This window comes from Triturus cristatus, chromosome 7 (assembly GCF_964204655.1).
Source record: "Triturus cristatus chromosome 7, aTriCri1.1, whole genome shotgun sequence".
NCBI classification, from domain to species: domain Eukaryota; kingdom Metazoa; phylum Chordata; class Amphibia; order Caudata; family Salamandridae; genus Triturus; species Triturus cristatus.
Genome location: NC_140590.1, coordinates 204218215 through 204241670, shown reverse-complemented (window position 1 = coordinate 204241670; position 23456 = coordinate 204218215). Strand labels below are relative to the sequence as shown.

At 46.4% G+C, this 23456-nt stretch overlaps 1 protein-coding gene and 1 pseudogene across 1 annotated transcript in view; both read left to right on the top strand.

The window, feature by feature from the left end:
* Nucleotides 1-23456, top strand: part of GRAMD1A (GRAM domain containing 1A) — a 676680-nt gene that overhangs the window by 26276 nt on the left and 626948 nt on the right. The gene's annotated exons all lie outside the window — the stretch shown is intronic.
* Nucleotides 65-238, top strand: LOC146809224 (U2 spliceosomal RNA; annotated as a pseudogene).

Sequence of the window (23456 nt, the reverse complement as noted above, 5' to 3'; positions counted from 1 at the left end):
ACTTAGGGCAAGATTGACATAGCTTTTTTATGGTCCCAAACGCCATCACAAAAATGCATTTTCAATCGCTTCTCGGCCTTTTGGCTAAGATCAAGTGTAGTATCTGTTCTTATCAGTTTAAAAATACATTTTCATATGTACAAACATCAAATTGCAATTCTGTAACACATTGAATCGCAACTTGGGTTTGTGACCAAATACCGATTCAGTGTTTCAGATCTTCTGAATTATATTCCAAAAAAAAAGAAAATTACAATTTTACATTGGCGACCTATGATGTTTTTTAACCTCTTCAATGCCCGTGACGAGCTGGTCTCGTCATGGGCCGCGGTTGCGCTGTGCCCATGACGAGACCAGCTCGTCATAAACCCCGCCCGCTAATACAACGGCCGGCACAGGGCGGGGAAAGGAGCGGGCACTGAAGGGGTTAACACATAGGCACCTGTAAATTCCTTGAATATATTAAAATAACTGCCTCCAGTGATTTCGGCCTGATTGAATTAGTTTGGAAAATCTGCCTTCTCTGCCTCCTACAATGCTCTGTGGTACTTTTTGTGTAGATGCCACATGCATGAATACCATATTCTAGGCCCACTACCACCTAACCCTTTCTCCACTGCCATTCCAGTTTCCAGTAGTCTTATCATATTGACCAGATCTGTGTTCATCAATCTATTTACAGCCACCTGTGCTGATTTACATTTGTTTAACGTGGAAAAGAGCTACAACATTGGCAGATATGGTTAGTTTGTGGTGAAAATAGTCAAGGATGACATTTGGGTTATTACTGGATCGGTATCAAGGAAGTGGATACTTCTTTGGGTCTGGGCGATGAGACATGCTTTTGGAAGTTGTGTTTGCTGGGCTTAAACGTGTGGGTGAGATTTGGTCTTGAGTGGTTGGATTCAGATTTTTTTAACAATTCCTTATTTTGTAATGGCCTTTTGGGATGGTACATCCCAAAAGGCTTTTACCCATTCGCAAACGGTTTGCGAACAGGAAAAACGCTTCATACATCTGGCCCAAAATGTGCATATTTAGGAGAATAGAAAGCTGATGTTTCAGAAGAAAAATATTTAATTTTCATAATGTACTTGAAATCTTTATTTGAATAATAATAATAGTTCATGCTAAGTTGGCATTATATATTGGTGATGTGATTTCTTTGGTGCACAAGGGCACTGACTACTTTTAGCTGTTTCTCATGAATTGCTTGAAATCATTTCATCATCTATATTGATAAATCCTTTATTGAGTCTATCAAGGGCTTAGCAGGTAAGTTTGGTATAACCTATGAGACATGCATCCAGTCTGAATATGAAATGTGAGCAGAAACTACAGCATCTGAACCTGTGACATCTGAGGGATAGCTCTTCCTGGACTGAGAATGTGAGATCAGTAAGGGTTTCTAATTCTGTTTCTTATGAGTAGGTTCTCAATATATATATATATATTACAAGACCATAGGTTATCCATGTAGTTTAATTAACCTAGCGGTTTGAAAGAGAAAAAAATCCTATCATTTTACAGGATATATATATATATATATATATATATATATATATATATATATATATATATATATATTAAATATAGGTTTTGTTTTTTATCAAATCGCTAGGTTAATTAAACTACATGGCTAACCTATGGTCTTGTAATTTATTTTGGGCCCAACTATGAGGCGCCCCGAGCAACTCCAAGTTTTCCGGTGTCAGGTTTTCAGGCCCTGAATTATCCTGTCGTCAAGCTCCGGCCCTGATAATCACTGGACCCAGCACCATCTGCACTCCTATCAGGGTTGCAGGCAGCTGCTTTGCCCGGCCCCAGCCCGCCTGCATCCTTCCTTCAGCATGGGAGGAGCAGAAAAACCTACCCCAGCGAAAGGAGATATAATCCTTCCCTCTATGGAAGCCCTTAGAGGCCAAATTTGTACTGAATATGTTTTTAAAATATTTGTATGAAGGGTGACTCTTCCACCTCCATTTAGATTTGTGCTGCGTTATTTCCCCAAGAAAGTAGTTGGATATCTCATAAGTGGACCGTATATTGGCATATTGCTTCAGGATAACCATTTATACTAGGATAGCTGTACAAACCTGCAAATAAAAGTGATCAGTGAAGACATTCTGAACTGACTAGGTAGCTTTTAGGCAATGTTTTTTTCTTTTAATTCACTATCCTTTTTTTATGTTGTTTAATAATGTTTTTGTGTTTGAACTATGTCTTGAGGTTACAGTAATTCAAAGCCAATATTTCCTTTGTAATGGTATAAACTTTATTTCCCTGTGATCTGCACCGAAACTGAAAAGGATTTCTGTACCTGTCCACCTGTCTGCTGGAGAAGAACCTATTCTGTTTTATCACACTTATATGCAATAGTTATTGTTTTAGTACAAAATATTCATTGCAAGCATATGCCCACCAGTTTTAGTTTCCAGGCATGCTTTCTGTTTTTCTTCATTTTTTTGGCATGTGCTTCCAATACATTTTTTTAATTGAAATGCAGCCATTGGACCAGCTATCCAGGGCCAGGTGTATTAGTTTTGCCAATGCATTTTCACTGAAATATTACTACATGCCCCAGTACATTGACAGGGGTCAGACAGTATGAGATCTGAGCCTTAATAGGTCCAGATATAAGTGACACTAAAACAGGGCCAGGAGGCAACCTATGCTCTGACAAAGTATTGGCCCTGTGCCCCAGCGAAGTGCTGGGACCTGTACGCATAGATGTGCTGGTTGATTGTATGACGGAACAACGCAGGGAAATACTCTGCATGCCTTTACCACATATTTTCACCCCACATTTTTTAGATTGCATATGCTTTTACAACGTATGCATTTACCACACATTGTTTGTATATATATTTATGTATATAAACAGTGTATTTGTGGGGGGGGGGAACCCCCCCCCACACCCTCGAACTTACCTTAAATGCATGGTTAAGGCATATGTTGTAAAAGCTCTGTAAACGTGTGGTAAAAAATGCGTGGTGAATGTACAACGTGGTAAATACCTGGTTGCAAAGGCTGTTTCCCGTGCTGGGTCTATGTCCCACCAGAGCAGCCTCTCTGTGAGTGGGGGAGGAGTGGGCACAGTCATTATGATGCTTCCATGGCTGCAGTATGTAGGATGGATAAGTTAATGCTGAAGATTAGACTCGGATCACCGCCTGGGGCAGACTTCTATTTTCGGCTCCTCTGAGACGCCAAGGGGGTATTTCCGTCTTGCTCTGATATCTCAATGATCCTTTGACAAGAATGTCAGAAATCTGCCTGGACTGCTTCTAACACGTGGTCAGAGGCAGTCATATCAAGGAAGAGAGAAGGCGGGCTTCTGGGGTGGGAGAGATAAGAGAGGTATGTGCGACCAAGAGAGTGTTCCACAACCATATAGAGGAACGATGCCGAAGGCCAAGTTCCTTTATAAGGTTATGGAACTTGCAGGTGACTTGCAATATCCTTATCATGCACAGCAGGGGTACTTTATCCCATATAGTACATGGTCACACCATCACCTTTCCCACAAACCACTTAAAACTTTAGTACGTAGCTCTTTCATATGAAAGAGAGAGCATGTTTGCAAACATGAAGAATAAAAATAGATGAAGGACTAGGAGAGATGTGTGAAAAAGGTGCAACAAAGAATTACACAGTGGAGGATCTGTCAGAGTGTTGTTGGCCTGGTGAGATATGAGGGGTTGTTGTGAGAATTAGAGAGAAGGAAAGGGGTTCATCAGAGAGTGAGAGGAGCTTACATGATGATGCCAACTTGTGAACTAAGAAACAGGCAGTGTGTGAAAAGAGTGCATTAAAGCGTGTAGGTCCCTGCAAGTTGTGTCAATCCCGGGAGATGAGTTAGAAAGGTGTTAGAGATGGTCAGCGAGAGCGCTGCTGGTCAGGAGAGATGGGGAGGTTGATAGAGGAATGAGAACGACTGAGTATCAGGGGTTCACGAGAGGTGCAGAGAGGGGATTCACCCCAGGGAGCTCAGCGTGTGCACTGGGGGGCATGGGTTGGCAATGTGTTTGATAGACAGAGTCAGAGAGTGGCAGACACTCTCTTGCAGGATCTGAGAAGTTGCGACAAAGCTCTGTGGAGATAGGGTAAGAGAGAGGTGTCATCAGCGAGAATATTGACTAGGGGACGAGAATGGGAGATGAACGAAAATATCAGAGAACTGCTGGTCTGGCGGAAAGATGGATGCCATCTGGAAGAGACGAGGAAAGGAAATGTGGGGCAATGAAGAGAATTGTCATCAGTGAAGGCCCTCGACTGGGAGATATAAAAGAGACGCAGAGAAGACAGGGCAGAACCCTTACAGATGTGGGTACCCGTGGGATGAGAGAGGAATATTGGTGAAATAGAGACTTAGAGAAGAGAGATGTGAAATAGAGCAAGTCAAAGAGAGGAAGGTCAGGCAGGAGAGACAGGAAGGGGGATGTGGAACTGGAGAGGATAAAAACTGTAGAAACAATCTCAAACTAGGGATCCAGAAACGGAAGTAAATAAAGTCATTTACCAATGACAATGAAACGGATTTTTCTCACCCTGCCCCCTCAGTTTCATTGATAAAGAGTGAATGTAGCATCAGACAGTATCAAATGGCTGAGCCTTCCACTGAGGCAATAGAATGAGGTCGCTGTGCTACCCTTGCTGTGGGAACCCAGACAGCGTCTAATGTGATGGAATGGAATGCAGTGAGGAGGAGGAGTCTGGAGAGAGATGGAATACGTCTAACACGCTGAAGAATGAACCTGAACTTCCTAGAAATGCAGGCTACGTCTGCCTTTCTAAATACGAAAAGAACACATTATACCAACTCTCTTGGACTCCTTTGTGAAATGTTCGGAGAATAAAAAAAGCCGCTCTGTGTGACCAACTCCCTTCTTCGCCGTTTCTCATTGGGGAGTGTTCTCGCTGCTGCTTCCCTTGTTTTGCAGACCTCAACCCGTCATCCGCTCAGTGGGGTGACGATAAAGGCTCTCTCTGGCCCTTCACTCCGCCCCACCGCAGCCGACACCTGCTCACAAGAGATCGGAGACACTTTGTACCTAATACAAAACCAGCCACATTGCACCAGGGAAGGCATTTTTGTTTTCGAGCCAGAGGCGTAGCTAGAGCTTGTGGCGCCCGGGGCTATCCCTCAGATTGCCGCCCCTGGAGAGGGGGGGGGATGCTGGGGAAAAAGGACGGCAAGCACTTGAAAGAGGTCCGAGAGACACATAGTATTGCCGCTAATAGTTACCTCGATCATGCAAATTACATGCACATACATGACGCGGTCCAAGGCTACACAGTTGAATAGACCGGTGACTGGCAGTACAAAAGAGAACACACAGACTGCATGATCCATCTGGGGACTCAGAAAAACCGCATGTGCCATCCTTCAGAGAGCTGCGTAAACAATTACCTGGTAATCCCCTCAGCACAATGCAAACATGCACATACATTACACTGTTCAGGGATCCATCATCTACAGCTGACATTAAATGACCATCCATCATGGTCCCCCCATTAAAGCAGTGGGGACCTGCACAAACGTAATGTGGTCTGGGGACCCAAAACCAACGTAACAGTGTCAAAGCCTGTGATTCTTTGTCTTTCAAAAACAGCAAATTAATTATTCACAGGGAATGACTCACTGTGTGCCCTTAGAACTAAACGCAGCACAAAGGGGTCAGTCAGCTGCACCTTGCCAACACAGACCAGATACAAAGCCCACTCTGGTGGCCCAAAGGCAACAACCAGGGGTCGCCCCCTGTCATTACTTCTAAGCACTAGCAACCAACTCCTGGGAATGAAAAAAAACGTGTGCTCCTGGGACCCAAAAACAGCTTTTAATAGTGCATCTCTCCTTCATAGCAGCCTCAGAACACACATGGTGCACAGCCTGCCCGGGGGCCCAAAGCTAAAAAACAGTGAGGGGCGACACATTATCATCACAATCCTCAACACAGCTGTAGGGGCCATGGGAGCATGTTCACCTCTATCCAAGGCCCAGGACAAACTGCTCCAGCACTGCGGCACTTCTTGAATATTCAGAAGAAACCAGAAACATTACATATTTCTGCAATTTTGTTTTCACATTACTTTCATGGTAACCAACAGTGTTAAAAGTCTACAAGAACAGTAAAATGAAAATAATGTGTCAAGTATGGAACGGCAAGGCTTGCACACGTCCCAGCTTGTCATTCTTTCATACACCTTGACTTCTATGACCAAAAGAAATTGTCAGAGCCACCGGTCGACTAACTCCTTGCCTTGGATAAAAATACACTCCAAAATCCAAAAGGTTGTGTGAATTAATTTTGCATTAACTAATGCTCAGGATGATGTATAGATAGCCATTTGGTTCCTACTCAGGGTTTTAGCCTGTCTGTTACATTAGTAGATGTGCCAGTAAAAGTCTAGGTAAGTTTCTACTTGTGTATCGCCAGGACTCGGACTGAAACAACCATGCAGCCACTGAAAGACACCAACCAGGGCACAATTCCGGGGTGCACAGCGTCCACCCATTATTTTCACAGGGTGAACGCCGTCCACCCTGCCAAGGATTTGGCCCCACAGAAATATGCTGAACTTGTCCATGTGTCATTTTCAGACTCCTAGACACGTTCAGCAGCACCTGCACATTGTCTGCTTTTCATTCCCAGCAGCAACGTGCAGGCAGCGAGGTTTTTTTTTTCATATTTATCTCCAGCTGGACCAACGATAAAGGGCAAGTTAAGGGGCCTTTAGGCCTCCTTTTGATTGAGTGGTCTGGAACTTCACATTTAAATGTAAATACAATGGAGGGAAACAAAAGCACACAGCTGGTTATCTCTTCACAGGTACTTAAGAGAGGCATGCTTTTGACTTTGTTAGGCCCCTTTATGTAAGTGCATGAACTGTAAGTATCTCAGATGTGTTGGTCGGTCCCAGTATTTACACACAATTTAAATAGCACTATTTTACTTTCTTTTATAATGCTACACATCCCTATGCAGTGTCAGAGCGATTTACATAACATACAGATTGAAAAAAAATCATGCAAGCGTGTAAATCAGTGTACAAGATGTGTTGCATGAGTCAGTGAGGGTTAAAAGTTGTAGCAGTCACATATCCTAAATAGCTCACTGTACTATATTAAAAGGCTTACTATGTATGAACTGCAAGTAACAAAAGGATCGGTGTTCAAAGCAGTAACCTTACCGAGCTACATTAAAAAAAAATCTGTCATCTGCATATTACATGATGTGCTTTGCAGGCATATTAACCTTCTATACTACTATTCTAGCCTACAACAAGTCAGGACTATTGGATTTGTCAATGGTTATTAGTTGCATAAGATAACTAAGCTGCAACTATGGCTTGTTACATATAATGATAATAGCACAATGTTGCTGCGCTTGCATTTCAAAAAGAGAGCAGCAGGGCACAATGGGGCTTCAAGACACTGAGACATTCGGGTGCAGGGCCGGCTTTAGCGCTGGTAGCGCCCTGTGCGACAATGTTTGTTGGTGCCCCCCCCCCCCCAATGTCCACCACGGATTCTCTCACTAGCACCCTTTAACAGTCTCCATAACCACACTCTCTCAGTTACATTGAATTAGTTATATAGCGCCACTCATACCATTGTATGGTGTCAGAGCACTTTGCATCACACACACATTACACAGAGACAATCAATCATACGTGTTTTAAATCAGAGTATAGGAAATGTTTACATAAGCCAAAGGACTAAAAGTGTAGGAGTCACGTGTCATCCACACTGGTAGGCAGTATAGTTTAAGAGTGCTTGGTGTGGAGAAGCACAAACTCAGAGTCGAAAAAGAAACAGCATAGTTGGGAGTTTTCTTTAATAATAAGAATCGATTTCAAGTCAAATTAACCCTTTATGCAACATTAATCAATGTTCTAATGTATGCTTTGCAGTGTGTATGCAGTTCTGTGATGAAAGTTAATATCTCACTGTTGAACATTAGGACTTTAAGTTATAAATTGCAAGTAACAAAAGGATGTCTCTTTTAAAAGCAGTAACCTGCTGATGTGTTCACATTATATGCACTCTGAAATCAACTTGGTACACGTTCTTTGCAGCAGGCATATTAACCCTCTGCACTAACTTCACAGAGGTCAAAACCTCAACTATAAAGAACACTGATGTCTCTCCAGGAAGATAATTAATCACACGAGTTATCTTGACATTTTTGTGAGGCCTGTCAATTGCCAGAGGAAAGAAATGCTGCAGCAGGTGCTTCAAAAACATAATAAACTTGCAAACACAGCGCCCCCAGGAAGCCAGCACCCGGTGCAGTGGCACCGGCCGCACCGCCCTAAAGCCGGCCCTGTTCGGATGATCATGAAAAACGCTCATTTTCCAGTTCACAATGGCCTAGGGTGGGCCAGGGCAATCCTTGGGTGGGCCTGGCCCACCCTCTAGAACCGGGCCTGGATGTAGGTATGATCTTACTTCTTGTATCACATAGCTGGATGCAATGACAGAAACAGCAAAATACAAGTCAGGCGGCACACTATGCTAAACAGATATTTTTAGGGTAAGTGTTTTAAAGCCACGACCTTAATTAAATCGGCCACCCCCCTTTGAGAGACCCCCCCCTCTAGTTTTTTCATCCCACTTAAAGCCCTGTTGGAAAACTCTTCTCTTACCTCACTCGTGACTTGCTCCAGGGTCTCTATGGCAGGCAGGGGCGAGGTTGGTTCGAACTTCTTTCAATTAGCCGCCAGACCTGTCTCCAGAGCCATCAAATTACCCAGATATCAGCACTGCCACTGACTGCCCTCAGGCCAGAATGAGCGCGAGAGCGCGTAGTGTGAAGCGCGTGACGCATCACTGTTACGTCGTTCTCATCGCGAGGGGATGGCTGGCCAAAATAAATCATGTTTTTTTAATGTCGCCCAGGGCCGTCATTGGTAGCGCTCGCGCGCTACAAGATTGATTGACGGCCCTGGAGGCTGGTCAGTGCTAAGTGCGCTCAGCGCACACTTTCAAACTGGGCCGCGCGCGCGGCACTGGTGACCGGTTGCGGCCCCGGCAGCCGTTATAATTTATTTGGGGACACAGTGTACCCAAATAAATTATAAAGGCCGACCCGGCCGCAACGGGCGACCAGTGCCGCGCGGCCACCCCCAAAATTGTGCCGCCTGGGGCGGAACGCCCCCCCCCACCACCCCCTAGCTACGCCAGTGTTTCGAGCCCTCTAAACTCGTCTCTGCTCATGAACGCGGCCTTGACTGTCCTAAAATATCAACTGCTTCTGCCACCTGTGTTAAAGAAACTCTGCACCAATCAAGATCTGAAAGGGATTATTAACAAATAAAACTGAATTGTCTTTGAATCAGAGATCTGGTTGAGCAGGGAGTCCCCTGGCAAACAGTGGCTGCCTGAGCTCAGAAAGCAAAGACAAGGTACAAATGTACAGACTTCTTCATGAAGGTCTCAGATAGAACGAACATGTAGACTCGTTTAACTGAGCAGCCTGGCAACTCTTTCCTGTGGCTGGAGGCAAAGTGTGAAAGAGAGGCTGTAAAACGTCGGATAAGGGTTTTCCTTGAGGCATCGTCTGTACTGGGCAAGAAAACATGGCTGCAGCAGTTACAGTTACCCTACGGTAATGGCTCACATTTGACTCATTTTAACCTCTGAATAAAGACCTACTCTGTACTCAAAGCTTTATATATCACACTCTTTTTTAGCATATTAAATGTATCACTATGTACAAAAGGAGTGTCCACTGTAGGTCCAGGAGGGAAGATATATGGCAAAATGTCATGATCACCACTGGCTGTGAGAACGGCTTCCATGTAGTCTACTGTAAGTAAATGTATATGATGTGGATATTTTTTAATATCTAGTTGGACAATCCGGATCTTCTATGTTACAACTCATATTTGGACGGACATGGCAGGAAACCACCTAGTTGGCTTCTAAGGCCTAACTGTTGGCTTTACTGTGAAGCGAGGGTAATGTCGCCAGGATGTGGCAGGAGTTGGGAAACCATGTCTTTACGCACAGCCGTGATGAGATCCCTACGCTACGTGGACTCTCCTTTCCAAGATCTTTATGGGGCTTCTGCCAAAGCACTATCTTTGATCCCCTGATATCGCTAGCGAGTTCTGACTGGGGGCTGTGGGATTCACATTATTATATTACTGATGTATATTTGGTTTTATGAATACTGTACAAACTCACCAATAAGCTGAATGGTGGTTAAAGAAATATGAAATACCAGCATTTGTAAAGTGCACAGCTACCTCCAGAGAGGTCTCCCAGCGATGGGGGCAGTCGGGAAGATTAAGGGCCTCATGTACGTAGCCGAATACCGGTCGGTAACGGCCGATTTTCGGTAATTATACCGTTACCGACCGGTATTTAGGCTTGTGACATGTAGGAGGCTCATTTCTGTATTCGGTAATTTACCGAATCGGTAAAATTACCGAATCGGTAATTTTACCGATTCGGTAAATTCCGAATACAGAAATGAGATGTAGGGGGAGTGTGTGGGTGTTGTTTGGAGTCGGTATTTACCACCAACTAATAGTTGGTGGTAAATAAAGTATGGATGTGTAAAAGCATTTTATAGCGCTTAGCAGTGTGCAATGTGGCAGACATACATGCCCTTAGGGCATGTATGTGTGCCACATGTGCACACATGGCCGAATCAGGGGTGCAACAGGGTGTCAATGTGACACCCTGCCACCCTTGCATGTGCTCCCCCATTACCGAATCGGTATTTACCGATTCGGTAATGAGGCATACCTTCCCATCAATGGGAAGGTATGCCTCATTACCGAATCGGTAAATACCGATTCGGTAATTACCGACTCACTCCGATTCGGTAACAGTTACCGAATTTTTACCTACATACACTTTACCGATTCTTAAATACCGAATCGGTATGATTCGGTATTTTAGAATCGGTAAAGTGTATGCCACCTACATGAGGCCCTAAGTGAGCTATTGCCCAGAGTCACATGGTGCTGGGCTAACCTGCCGCCGGGGATCGAACCGTGAACCCCGTGGCCCGGAGTCAGGCACCCTGGCTGCTGCGCAACACCTCTCCCACTATGGCCTTTATGGGCTTGGGCGTATGCTAATGCAATCAGATTATATGTTAGGCATAAGCACTTCATTAAACATAATGGAGGGCCAGCAGGCTTTGGTTCGTGCTTTTGTGGATTGCACGACGCTTACCGCTACTTGTTATCGTTTTCTGTATTGTATATATATTGCACATGCACTTTAAGGAGGTTTCTGGGTTTGGGCTGGTCGTAACGAAGACTGTTGTTATGCTATATTCATGTGATGTACATGCATCTTTGTGAGTTGAAAGGATTCCCTTTTAATTATTTTATCTTCGAATGAAATGTATTATATGACACATATACGTTTATGGTCATAACGGGCGAAATAAAGTTTTCTGCACTGATTCACTGGACCTGTGGCTACAGCCTAATGACACTGTTAGTCTGCAAGCATAAATAAAGCTTGCATGAAGCAAAAAAAAGGTCCTAAAGTCATTTGATTTATCGAAGGGGATGCTCTTCAACATGAATTTGGAAACTTCCTTGGTTTCCCATTATGATTATAATTCTGGAACTCTATAAAAAGTGTATAAAAACATGTCCCAATTTTTCATACAATAGTCTACTTATTACATCACAATTCCCTTGAATTCCTTGAAAATGACATAACTACTCATCTGTAATAACTTATTACAGTTGAGTTGTGACTTTACAATGTAGCCTCCTCAGCCAGCTCGCATTATTAAAATCAGTTTACTGACCATAAACAAAACTTCTTTTTAAGCAATGAAAGAGACAGCTAGCTTTTAGCTCTGTCTTCTGGAACTTTGTGCTCTGATAGTGTTCATTTATTGTCTGAAAGGTTACATAAACCTCGCCAACCTCAACCCCGGCCGCACGCCGGGCTGCTACTGCGCCACCCCGAAACGTACCCACGGACCCTTCACCTGCAGCAACTGCCGCTTCACCTGCCTCCGAACCCACTCCGCTCCCGCCAAGAACTACTCCCCCGGAAACAACCTCCACTGCATCCTGGTCAACTCCCGATCCATCCACAGGCACGCCATCGAACTGTGGAACCTCATCAACTCTACAAACCCGGACATCGCCTTCCTCACCGAGACCTGGATGAACCCCTCCTCGGCGCCCGACATCACCATAGCCATCCCCGACGGCTACAAAATCATCCGGAAAGACCGCACCAACCGCATCGGAGGAGGCATCGCCATCGCACACAAAAACTCCATCCACATCTCGACCGACACCGACAACTCACTCCCCGACGCCGAACACCTCCACTTCATGATCCACAGCGACCCCAAAACCACCCTCAGAGGCACCCTCATGTACAGACCACCAGGACCTCGCACCAAGTTCAGCGAAGACATCGCAGACTTCGTCAACCCTCACGCACTCTCATCCACCGACTACATCCTCCTAGGAGACCTCAACTTTCACCTGGAGAACCTCACCGACAACAACACCACCGCCTTACTGGACAACCTCGCCAACCTGGGACTGAATCAGCTAGTCAACACCCCCACCCACGTCATCAACGCCTCCCTCACCGCCGCCACCTTCCCGGAGAGCTGGAAACACGCAGAGCTCAACGCCCTCTTAAAGAAACCTACAGCAGACCCCACCGAACTCAAAAACTTCCGGCCCATCTCTCTCCTGCCGTTCCCCGCCAAAGTGATTGAGAAAATCGTCAACGCTCAACTCACCAACGCCCTGGAAACCAACGACTCCCTCGACCCCACACAGTTCGGTTTCAGGGCCAACCACAGCACCGAAACCGCCCTGATCGCAGCAACGGACGACATCAGAGCCCTGACCGACAAGGGAGAGACCGTGGCCCTCATACTCCTGGACCTCTCTGCAGCCTTCGACACGGTCTGCCACCGCACCCTGATACGCCGCCTCAGCAACGCCGGCATCAGAAGCAAGGCCCTGGAATGGATCGTCTCCTTCCTCTCCGGAAGGACTCAGAGAGTCCGCCTTCCCCCCTTCAGATCCACAGCCACGGAGATCATCTGCGGCGTACCTCAAGGATCCTCCCTCAGCCCCACTCTCTTCAACATCTACATGACCCCCCTGGCGAACATCGCACGCAAACACGGACTCGACCTTATATCATACGCCGACGACACCCAGCTCATCTTATCCCTCACTAACAACCCCACATCAGCTAGGACCAGACTACATGAAGGAATGAAGGAAGTGGCGAACTGGATGACAGACAGCCGTCTGAAACTGAACACAGACAAAACAGAGGTCCTCATCCTCGGCCCCACTCCCACCGCATGGGATGACTCCTGGTGGCCCCCGCCCTAGGCAGCACTCCCCAACCCACCGACCACGCGCGCAACCTCGGCTTCATCCTGGACTCTTCCCTCACCATGACCAGACAGGTGAACTCGGTGACCTCGGCATGTTTCAACACCCTCCGCATGCTCCGCAAGATCTTCCGCTGGATCCCCACCGACACCAGGAAGACCGTCACCCACGCCCTCGTCACCAGCCGCTTGGACTACGGGAACACCCTGTACGCCGGCATCACCACCAAGCTGCAGAGGAAACTCCAACGGATCCAGAACGCTGCCGCAAGACTCATCCTGGACATCCCTCGCCACCACCACATCTCCGGACACCTGAAAAAACTCCATTGGCTACCCGTCAACAAGCGGATCACCTTCCGACTACTCACCCACGCACACAAAGCCCTTCACAACCTCGGACCCAAACTCATCAACAACCGCGTCTCCTTCTACACTCCCCCGCGCACTCTGCGCTCCACCGGACAGGCCCTGGCAGCCGTACCCCGCATCCGCAAAGCCACCGCCGGAGGAAGATCCTTCTCTTTTCTAGCAGCGAAGACCTGGAACTCTCTGCCCAGCCACCTTCGCGCCATACCTGACCACCTCTCCTTCAGAAGGCAGCTCAAGACCTGGCTCTTCGAGCACTGACCCCCCCCCCCCCCCCCCCTCCCAGCGCCTTGAGACCCTTGATGGGTGAGTAGCGCGCTTTATAAATGCGATTGATTGATTGATTGATTGATAAAAAGGCTGTGCGTTTATCTATTATACTGTTGGAGATTGTTACGAGGATGCTAGTTTCTTGTGTTAACACATTCTAACTACAACCATGTTTAAAAATGTAATGCATTAAACTAAAAATATATTTTTGGACCAATTTTTGTTTCATATTACATTTTTATTTTCATATTCTCCACATCTCTAGTCATATCTCTTTCATAACATGGCGCAAGAGAGCAACGTTTTAAAATAGGGTTGGTTGCAGTTCAATGGTTTGAATGTGTATTCTTAAGGATAACGTACTCTCTATTGCATTTGTGATTGTAAATTGTATTTATATGATGTTTAAAGAACCTGTTGCTGTACAATTTAAGGCTTTTGCAGGTGACAAAGGAGTACCATAACCATTTAGAGGAGCAAGGCCAAACGCTGAATTCCTTTAAACGGTTCTGGAACTCTGAGGGGACTTGCAATATCCTTATCATGTAAAGCAGAAAGTACTTTTTCCAATGTAATACCTGGTCACGGTAAACAACGTTCACCGCGAAACTTTGTCCCTGCAGGGAATCACAACGACCGTGTTGTGATTCCGCATACCATTACTCCCTGCGGGAAACAAACCACTAAAAACGTTGTCACGTAGCTCTTTCATATGAAAGAGAGAGCATGTTTGCAAAACATGAAGAATAAAAATGGAACCTCTTGTGCAAAATTAAACACATCAAAAATCAGTTAGATATTTGTTGTAAAAAATATATTTAAAACAGGTCAATACAAGTCAGTTATAAAAAACTGCAGCAGGTCAGAATGTGTAGAAACATGCAGAATGATTCTAACTTTTCTACAATTATCTAAGGAATGCAAAAAATAATCATATTTAGAAAGAGCTGCTCGCTGCTCCGTGACTGGTTGAGCGCTCTGCGGGCAGGCATTGCCATGTCAGAACTCGACTGCAATAACTTATTACCGTTAAGTTCTGACATTGTTACTGTATAATCGGTGAGTGGGTGCATCACAAGCCGCTGAAGATAAAGAAATTAGAGCCAGGCGTTTATAGAGGGATGCAGAATCGCGTGTATTATTAAGCACTAACTACCCGTTATAAGGCGTTGATGTCACCTCAGAGTTCAAAGAGGAGCTTGGGCTGTGGCCTCATTCTTCGATGTTGTCACGGAATTCTTTGGCGCCTCGCAGTGTCCTTATAATGTATAATATGGGGCGTAAAATTAGCACCAATTGCACCTATCCTTTGAGCTTCTCTCTTGAAAGCCAACTGGTTTCCAAGGCAGGCTGAGATGTGTTCCCTCCAGTGACAGTTTGTTTAGTGCCTCTGAAGGCACTTCAAGCTTCCTGAGGGTCCGCCATGTTCCACGTGCCTGTTCAGAAAACTGTTTGTGTTTTACCAAAGTAGGAGTTTCTTTTGACACCCTGTTTTTTTTTTTCCTGTTCGTCACCTACAGCCTTTTCCTGGCAGTACTGAACAAAATGAAATACATGCATCAATCCACTCTAACTAGGGCGGACGGCTTCTCTTCGCTACATACACGACAACCTCCAAAGCATTAGGGACTGGCTGTAATGTTTCCAGCGGGGCACTGATGGCGCAAACATGAGGGTTTGCCCAACTCTAGTAGAGCCGGGAGCCCTCAGTTTGGTGGGCCAGCCAAAGTCTAGAGGGCCCTTGATGTTGAATCCATACAACTGTCACTGTAGAAGCCATTGTGGAGAAAGAAATCAGTGTTGCCTTTTACACCAATCTTTTTTCATGGCCTTGGCACAATACAATAGAATGCCTTCCTATAGTGAAATCTGGACGGAAACACAGTGCACCACCCTGACCAGCTGCAAACGAGATAGTGCGCACCGAGGGATCCCCATGGGATCACTGACCCAGCCTGGTCCTTGGAAGCAGGAAGCCCATTGGTTTATCTTCTATACATGCAACACACAAATACAAATAAGGATTAACAACACAACCTACTCCAAAGCCATGAACCTCCCTGAGAATTAGAGGCCAGAGTCACACATAAGTTATTCAAAGGGAAATATGCACAATTGTCATCGTAATATTTCATGGCAATTGTCCCAAGTTCAACAGGCTTTGCGGCAGTGTCTCCTTTTTCCCATGCTCCTGTATGTGTATGTGTAAGTTATATTACACCAACCTAGCTACAAAACAAAGGACTGCAGCACGCTCTGGGTGTTTTACTGCAGGAAATGCAAACCAAGGGGGTGATATAGCAGCAAGTAAAGGGGTTTACTGTGGGCAGAATAATAGTACACGGTAAAGGTCAGGCAGCAGCAGGGCTCGAGTCGGGGTACCACGCGGGTGGACGGCGTCCCCCCACTTATTTTACCGGGTTTTTACCGGGTGGACGCCGTCCCCCCTGCCCAAAAGATGGAGCCGGTACCCGAGCCTGCGCGCGCGCTCAGCACTCACCAAACCCCACCTTCTATTGTCGAGAGAGGGCGAACAGAGCTCTTTAAGTTGTTTCACGTTGATGGAGCCGTTCAGTATGACAGACGGGCGCTCGTGGCCGTATATTAGAAAAGGTCAGTATGTGTTTATGCATTTCAGACGGAGACCGGCAAATTTACTGTGGGCAATAAATACGCACCGAACAAGCGCATCTTTAATTTCCCCGCTCCTTTGAGTGTCAATACGGTGACTAATTCCAACGTAAACATTCTCCTTTGCCCTTTGAACCTGCCTCCATCGCCTTCTAACCTTTGTTAATTAGTGGGGACTACATCTCGTGACGTCACTTCCTGTCGTGAGGTCACTTCCGGTGACACCACCTAACTTGGAGCGTCCCCCCACTTCTTTTTTTAGGACTTGTGCCCTGGGCAGCAGGATGAGTAGCAGGGCTGCATGTGGGATGACATTGGTATGGGAAAGGGTGGGAATGGGAATTCTTTGCGGATGGTTACCTTGTGAGAAGGTATCGCTAGAAGAGATTGTTTTTAGCTTCCTACAAAAGCAGCAAAGGGGCGGAGCTCTGAAGTGCAAGCAGTGACGTTGCATTCTTAGGTGCATCGCTCGAAGTTTGGTTGTGTCGCAAGCAGCACAAGAAGGCACCCCTGTTAAAGGCAACAAAGAGGCACATATAAGGAAGAAGGTCCACCCACAGTACATGCACACCAGGCTGGTGATGGGCTACACATCTGCATGGAGCGTTGAACAACATGGCCACGCGGGGCTGACAAACTCTAAAGGCAGGTAGATGACCAGCAGTGACACTTCGACTGGCACATAAACGGGCAAGGGCGCCTCCTGCAGCTGGATGTGCTGGCAGAGTTATTAGTAAACTAGGGATGTGACTGACATATTCTTGACAACTAATCGCAGTGGGTCTTAGGCATCATTGGGCTCATGATGGTGGATGCCCATCACCGGTAAGTTATTCTATTCCCGTAACCCTTGCTTAAGGATTTTCAAACACCGATGCAAAATGATATCTTACTCTTTTGCTTCACACTTTGCTCCACCAAAAATCCATTCTTTAGGCTCTTTAGTGTAATTTGGTGTCCCCTTGTGGCCATTTGTGTTGGTGCCGTAAGGAAGTTGCCTGCCCGGCGCTTTAAGTCGGTCTGGTTCCCCTCTCGGTCTCAGACCCGGTAGTTTTTATTACGGGCGTTGAAGCGGGTCCCTATCAGACCCTATTTATATTCATGCCCTAAACTGTGCTGGGAAAACAATCCTGAGGTCTTTACAATTCGCATGTTCAGGTAGTTCATATTAGTGATTTAGTTCCCGTCTATATTGGGCCTGCGCACATTTCGTAGAGAAGTGTCAAAAAACTCAGCCGTGCTGCGCGGAGTTTTGCAAATGGCAGAATGCACTACATTGTGGCGTTCGCACTGATGTTTAGCGCCAGGTGTATGTCCTGTGCTGTTAAATTAGCGTGAACAGCACTACGTGCTGCGCAAGAGGGCGCTGCTTCTTTCTGCCGCTTGAGTAGAAGTTCTACTCGAGCGGCAGCTTCCTCAATGCGAACGGAAGGTTTCTCAATTGCAAGTGTTAAGAAATCTCGCAGGGAGGTGGTCTAGCATTGGATTTTCCTCGCTCACCAACTTACTGTTGGCAAGCGCGAGCGAGGAATAAATTCCTCTTCACTGCGCGGAGTGGAGTTTTTCGGAATTCTGCGTGCCCCACGGAGTGAGGAAAACTCCGCAAACTTTTCTAATGGAGCAGAGTTCACGGATCGGGCCTAGTTTATATTTCACATTTTACTGAATCGTGCACTCCATTAGAGTGTTAGCTATTCCCAGAAGGTTGTGTTATTGTACTTGTGTTTTTCGTTCGCCTTGAGACCATCAAGGGTTATTAGAGCGCTTACAATCCCCCTGATTGGTTGATCATATTACCCTTGTATAGTGCCTACTTTCACTGAGTTGCCTCCAGGTGTTAATAGCGGCCACGTTATAGAGCTCTGGTATTCAGGCTCAAGGCAGTGCGAGTTCCTAGCAGTGCCTGTCTGGGCGTCAAAAAGATGCATATATGGTCTTCCTATCTTTGGCCTCTCTGCAGAGCGCACACAGACAACCACTCACAAAGCCCGCAGCCCAGGCTGGTTTTTTGTGTATTTCAGTTTCTGTCTTGTTATAATTGGGTGCAGTAACTGAAAGCTCAGAGGAATACAATTACTGCGTGGGTGCCACACTATGGTAATCCCAGAAAAGTACTTTACGGTTTTAAGTCACGCCTGTAACTCCATAGGTCACGCCCCTTTTGGACACCCCTCCCCACACACACTTTATTCACCCCACCTAAACCCCTGTGGCCTGCAAGGGCGTTACTGCAGCACCAACTCAGACTTCCAGGCGACATGGCTTTCACCGTGAGAGGAGGGGATGCATGGTCGACATGATTTAAGGCAACAATTCGGAAGGAGGGCAGAGCCGTACTATGCAGAGAGGGTCACCCACAGAAGGGGCCCACATTAATTCAAAGTGCCTTGCTCGTCTTCAGGCACATCTGAGAGGGCACTCTCGGTAGAATGAGGTCTGCCTGGCACAGGCACTGACTGGCAGGGCTGTAGTGAATGAACCCTTGCTGCCAAGGCCAGGCTGGAAAACAAAACCAGCCCTGGCAAAATGTCTAAAACCCGCCCCGCTCCCTTACACCCCGCTCTCTGCTCCATCTCTCTCCTGGTCCTGGAGCACCTCCCTTACCTGTCCCCCCCCCCTTCTCTCTGCCACCCCTGCCTGCTGTAATTATCTAGAACCGGAGAAGGTGACCGAGCTCTAGGTGGGACCCCCTGTCCTAAAAACCGGTCTCCAAAGGCTCCTGCTCACCGAAGCCTGCTGGCCGTCAGAATGGCGGCGACTTTCGTGGCATTCATTGAATTATGCGGCACTGAGGGTCAACAGTGTCATGAAACGATTTCTCCTCAACTGTGTCCGCCCCGCAGGTCCCTACTTTGCTCTGCCGCTACTGTTTTTTAATCCAGATAAAACGAATGTGCCCTGACCCCAGCCTGCGCGTTACAAGTCACTCTGTGACGGTCTGTGTCCATCTCCCAGCTGTATTTACATCCAGGCTGTACCTCCCACACGCCCGTCCTTTCCTTCAGGCTGGGGCTGCAACTTCCTGAACAGCTCTTAAAGAATATATTTAAAAAAAACTCTGCATACAGTTTCCAAACATATATTTAACCTTCCTAAATCTTTGAACTATGTGATCACGTTTACACTTGTTTTACTACGGTCTCCAATCTTCTAATTACATCTGTCTGCCTTCCAAGCATCTAATAATGACGTCAGTGTGCCTTCTACCCACTGATCTGGTCACATTCCACCCTCCCTTCCCTGCAGCCTTCTAATACTGTAATGAGCATTGCTTAATTTGTGCCGGGGTTGTTAGCGCTCATTACCACCACCAATTATTTCACGAGCCAAGGACTATTTGCCACCTCCTTCACTGTCCTCATCCTCATATGAGCAGTGGAGAGAGACGACTAGGTCATCCTTTTTAGGCCTAGTTTAGCAGACAGCGCAAAAGACATATTGTGGGTTTATCGAGCGCATACAGGTGCTTACAACCCTCTCCCCACACTGCATACCATTGGTTGGCTTTCCTGTTACTCTCATGTGCCTGCTTCGTATTCATTTCCCTGCTTGTCAATCATGAGTTTGGCACTTCCATGGAGCATAGTATCTTTACTATCTCTTTAATTGGCTCATTTTTTTATGCTTCCACTGCTTGCTTTTAGGGAACAACTTTTTCATTTTCTTTAAGCACTCCAGGAAAGTGCATGTGTTTTCCAGCTATCTCTCTTGTGTGCTTTTCTCTCCCCACTTGACGTTACTCTCTCTCGCCTATTTGATTCTCTCCCAAAAACCCACACTCATGTTGCGCTCTTTCGCTTCTCTTTCGCCAGCTGCTCTCTTTTACCCGTGTTGCTTCCCCCCAACCGCTGCCTTGCTTCCCCTGCCTGCCATATTGCCCTTTCCTCTATCCATCCAGTATGGACAAATAAAAAGAAAACAAATAGCCACATTGTTTTGTACGTGCGCAAATGCGAATTGCACATTTGCACATCCCTACAAAATGGCAAGGTGACCATACCACTGTGCTTTTTAGGTCTCGCCCGACCCAGCGCATGCGCTGGTCTGGCGAGACTTTTTGTGAGGGCTCAAAAAAGGGCTATCACTGTAGCCTAGAGCTACAGTGCATGTGCGCGGGCGCGTCACTTTCGCGGCCGCACGGGCGCTTTGATGTTTGATCACGATCGTGATCACTTTCGCGGCTGCACGGCTGCTTTGATGTTCTCCGTGAGCCAGTTTTTTTTTTCTTCTGTTTATTACTTCTATGTAGTAATGGTGGCACCCATGCGCCGCCATTACTACAGAGCAGTAATAAACAGAAACAAGCATTGGCATAGCCAATAGGTCTCGCTTTTGGGACCTTATAAGTATTTAGTTATGCAACTGTTGCATGGCTAAACACTTATAAGGTCCCAAAAGCGAGACCTATTGGCTATGCCAATGCTTGTTTTAATTACCATGCTGCAGAGCAGACATAATGCTATGAGCATAGCTAAACAAGCATTGAAAATGCAATAGGCCTCGCATTTTATTAAGTTAAAGCCATTTGCTTTGCTATATAATACCATTAGCAAAGCAAATGGCTTTAACTTAATAAAAGGCGAGGCCTATTGCATTTTCAATGCTTGTTTTAGGACTTGTGCTCTGCATGCAAGCAAGTATACACACCAATGAAACATATTAACCACGCTCACACCACTGATGACCACCATCTAACAACCACCAGACTCCGGTCTACGAATCAGTCCCGAAGACCAGCGCGTGAAGTTAGCCAAACTCCAAACACACCGGGAGGTGGCAGAATGGTAATATAGCGCTAGACAATGAAGCAAGACACTAAGGGGAGGTAACTGGACTTCCCACCCCTCCAGCAGGGAAGTTCTGGTACACCAGCAGTCCTAAATGTGCGATCTTACAGCCAATCTCCGGAGCCCAACACGCAGCACTCTCTGTTGTACCACCCTCACCCACCCTCTCACACCCAGGGCTCACACAAACAGTAATCTCAGTCTCTAGCTGAAACGCAGTAGCCTACTGCTGAAATCCTTAGTGTAGGCGAGTATTGAATTGACACTGAGTTACAGCAGGAGTGTTGTAAGACACCACTGGAGAGTGAGTCCCAGAGAATAATTAAGATGGACGGAAGAATAAGAATTTCATTGTAGAAACCCGGTGGAGGAATGGGCATACATTCGGGGCCACGGCGGCACCTCAATGGGCTTCCGGAAGGATGCAGGTGCTATGGTCTATAAGTCGAGAGACCGAGGCACGATGATTGGTAAAGCATCGTAGATTGTGCCACGCCTCTGATGCAGGTCTGTAAGAACACGTTCAAGCCTTGTGTAGTGTAAAATAAATGTACAGCATGGTGTGTCAGTGACGGTTCAAATTAAGAGTTTGTTAGCACACATGAAAATTGCGGAGGTTGGCGATACTGAGTGTACTGAAGGACGAGTTCCCAAATGTGTAATTCGAAGGCTGTAATTACTTCCTGGCTCCCGGTAAATTGCCGACCATCTGCAAATGACTATTACAGGCTTAAAGAGACTTGCCCCGGGGCAGTTTGGTTGAAGGTCACTAAAATAAGTTGAGTTTTAACTCAACACTTGGTACTGCATTTTGTATGTCCTGTGTCTTGCCATAAATATCAGGTGTTACTGTTACCCAGCTTAAACATGCACATTTTAGCGATCTCGATAGAACTAAAGGGGTGGTTGAATATCAAGGGTTTCCAATTTGCGTGTGCGAGTGATAAAACGTCTGGCTTTAACCACTAAAGCTGCAGCTGAATTTCGGCTTTCCCGCAAGCCAAAACGTGTGATCTTGGGCACAGTAAAATTAGTGTTCTTTCAGTGTGCTTCACTAACGCGTTTCAGAGCATGAGAAAAGCTAGCTGGAGGGCCAGAGAGAGGGAGAAGAAAAGGGAAAGAGCGAAAGGGAATAGCAGAATTACCGGTTTGGCAGACACATCAGAGCTGCGTGCTATGATGAAGAGACAAAGACGGGAATCTTACATTTCTTAATCTTAGAAGATCCATTCCATTGTGAAGACGCTCTATTAACCTACAAATGTTCTGGATGTAGTTGAGGTGTTATGTTGTGAGCAATACCGTTGTACAGGTAAAAGCAGCCGCAGAAATTAGGAAAGTGAAACCAGCAGCCTGTCTGCACTAGACTCGAAGAGACAACCTCCGCTCCTCCCACCCCCGCGCTGCCTCACGTCACACCAGGGCCGGCTCTAGGGCAGTGTGACCGGTGCACCGGGTGCTGAATCTTCGAGGGGGTGCCGTGTTTGGACGGATTTCATGGTTTAACAAGCGCTCGCAATTATGTTGTTTTTCTCTTTCCTCTTTTAGAGTCATCCCAGTTGGACTGGCTCGCGAGCCATCCCAGTTAGACTGACTCACATGACTGGTTTCTTATCTTTATGGGGCCATGTGTTTGGCCCCATAAAGATAAGAAAACCTTTTACGCCAGCAGTAAGTCGGGGCAGCCAGTCCAACTGGGACGGCTCTAAAAGAGAAAAGTGTAAGTCACGAGACGCTCCTTTCCAATGGCTGGCCACCGTTTAGCATAAACGGTGACGCCAGCCAATGGAAAGGAGGGGCGGGGCTTAAAGCCCACTAGAGAAATCTAACCAAAATATTAAATCTTGCCAGCGAGACTGCACATGTCTGCGCAGTCTTACGTCAGGCGAGACCTAAAAAGACAGGCAAAGCCAATAGGTCTAATAGGTGAGACTGAGCTATTGGCCTTGCCTATGCTTGATCCTAATGGGAATGGAAAAAAAAAAGAGCAGCCAGTACAGGTCATCATATTGGCAGCCCTTCTTCTATTTCCATG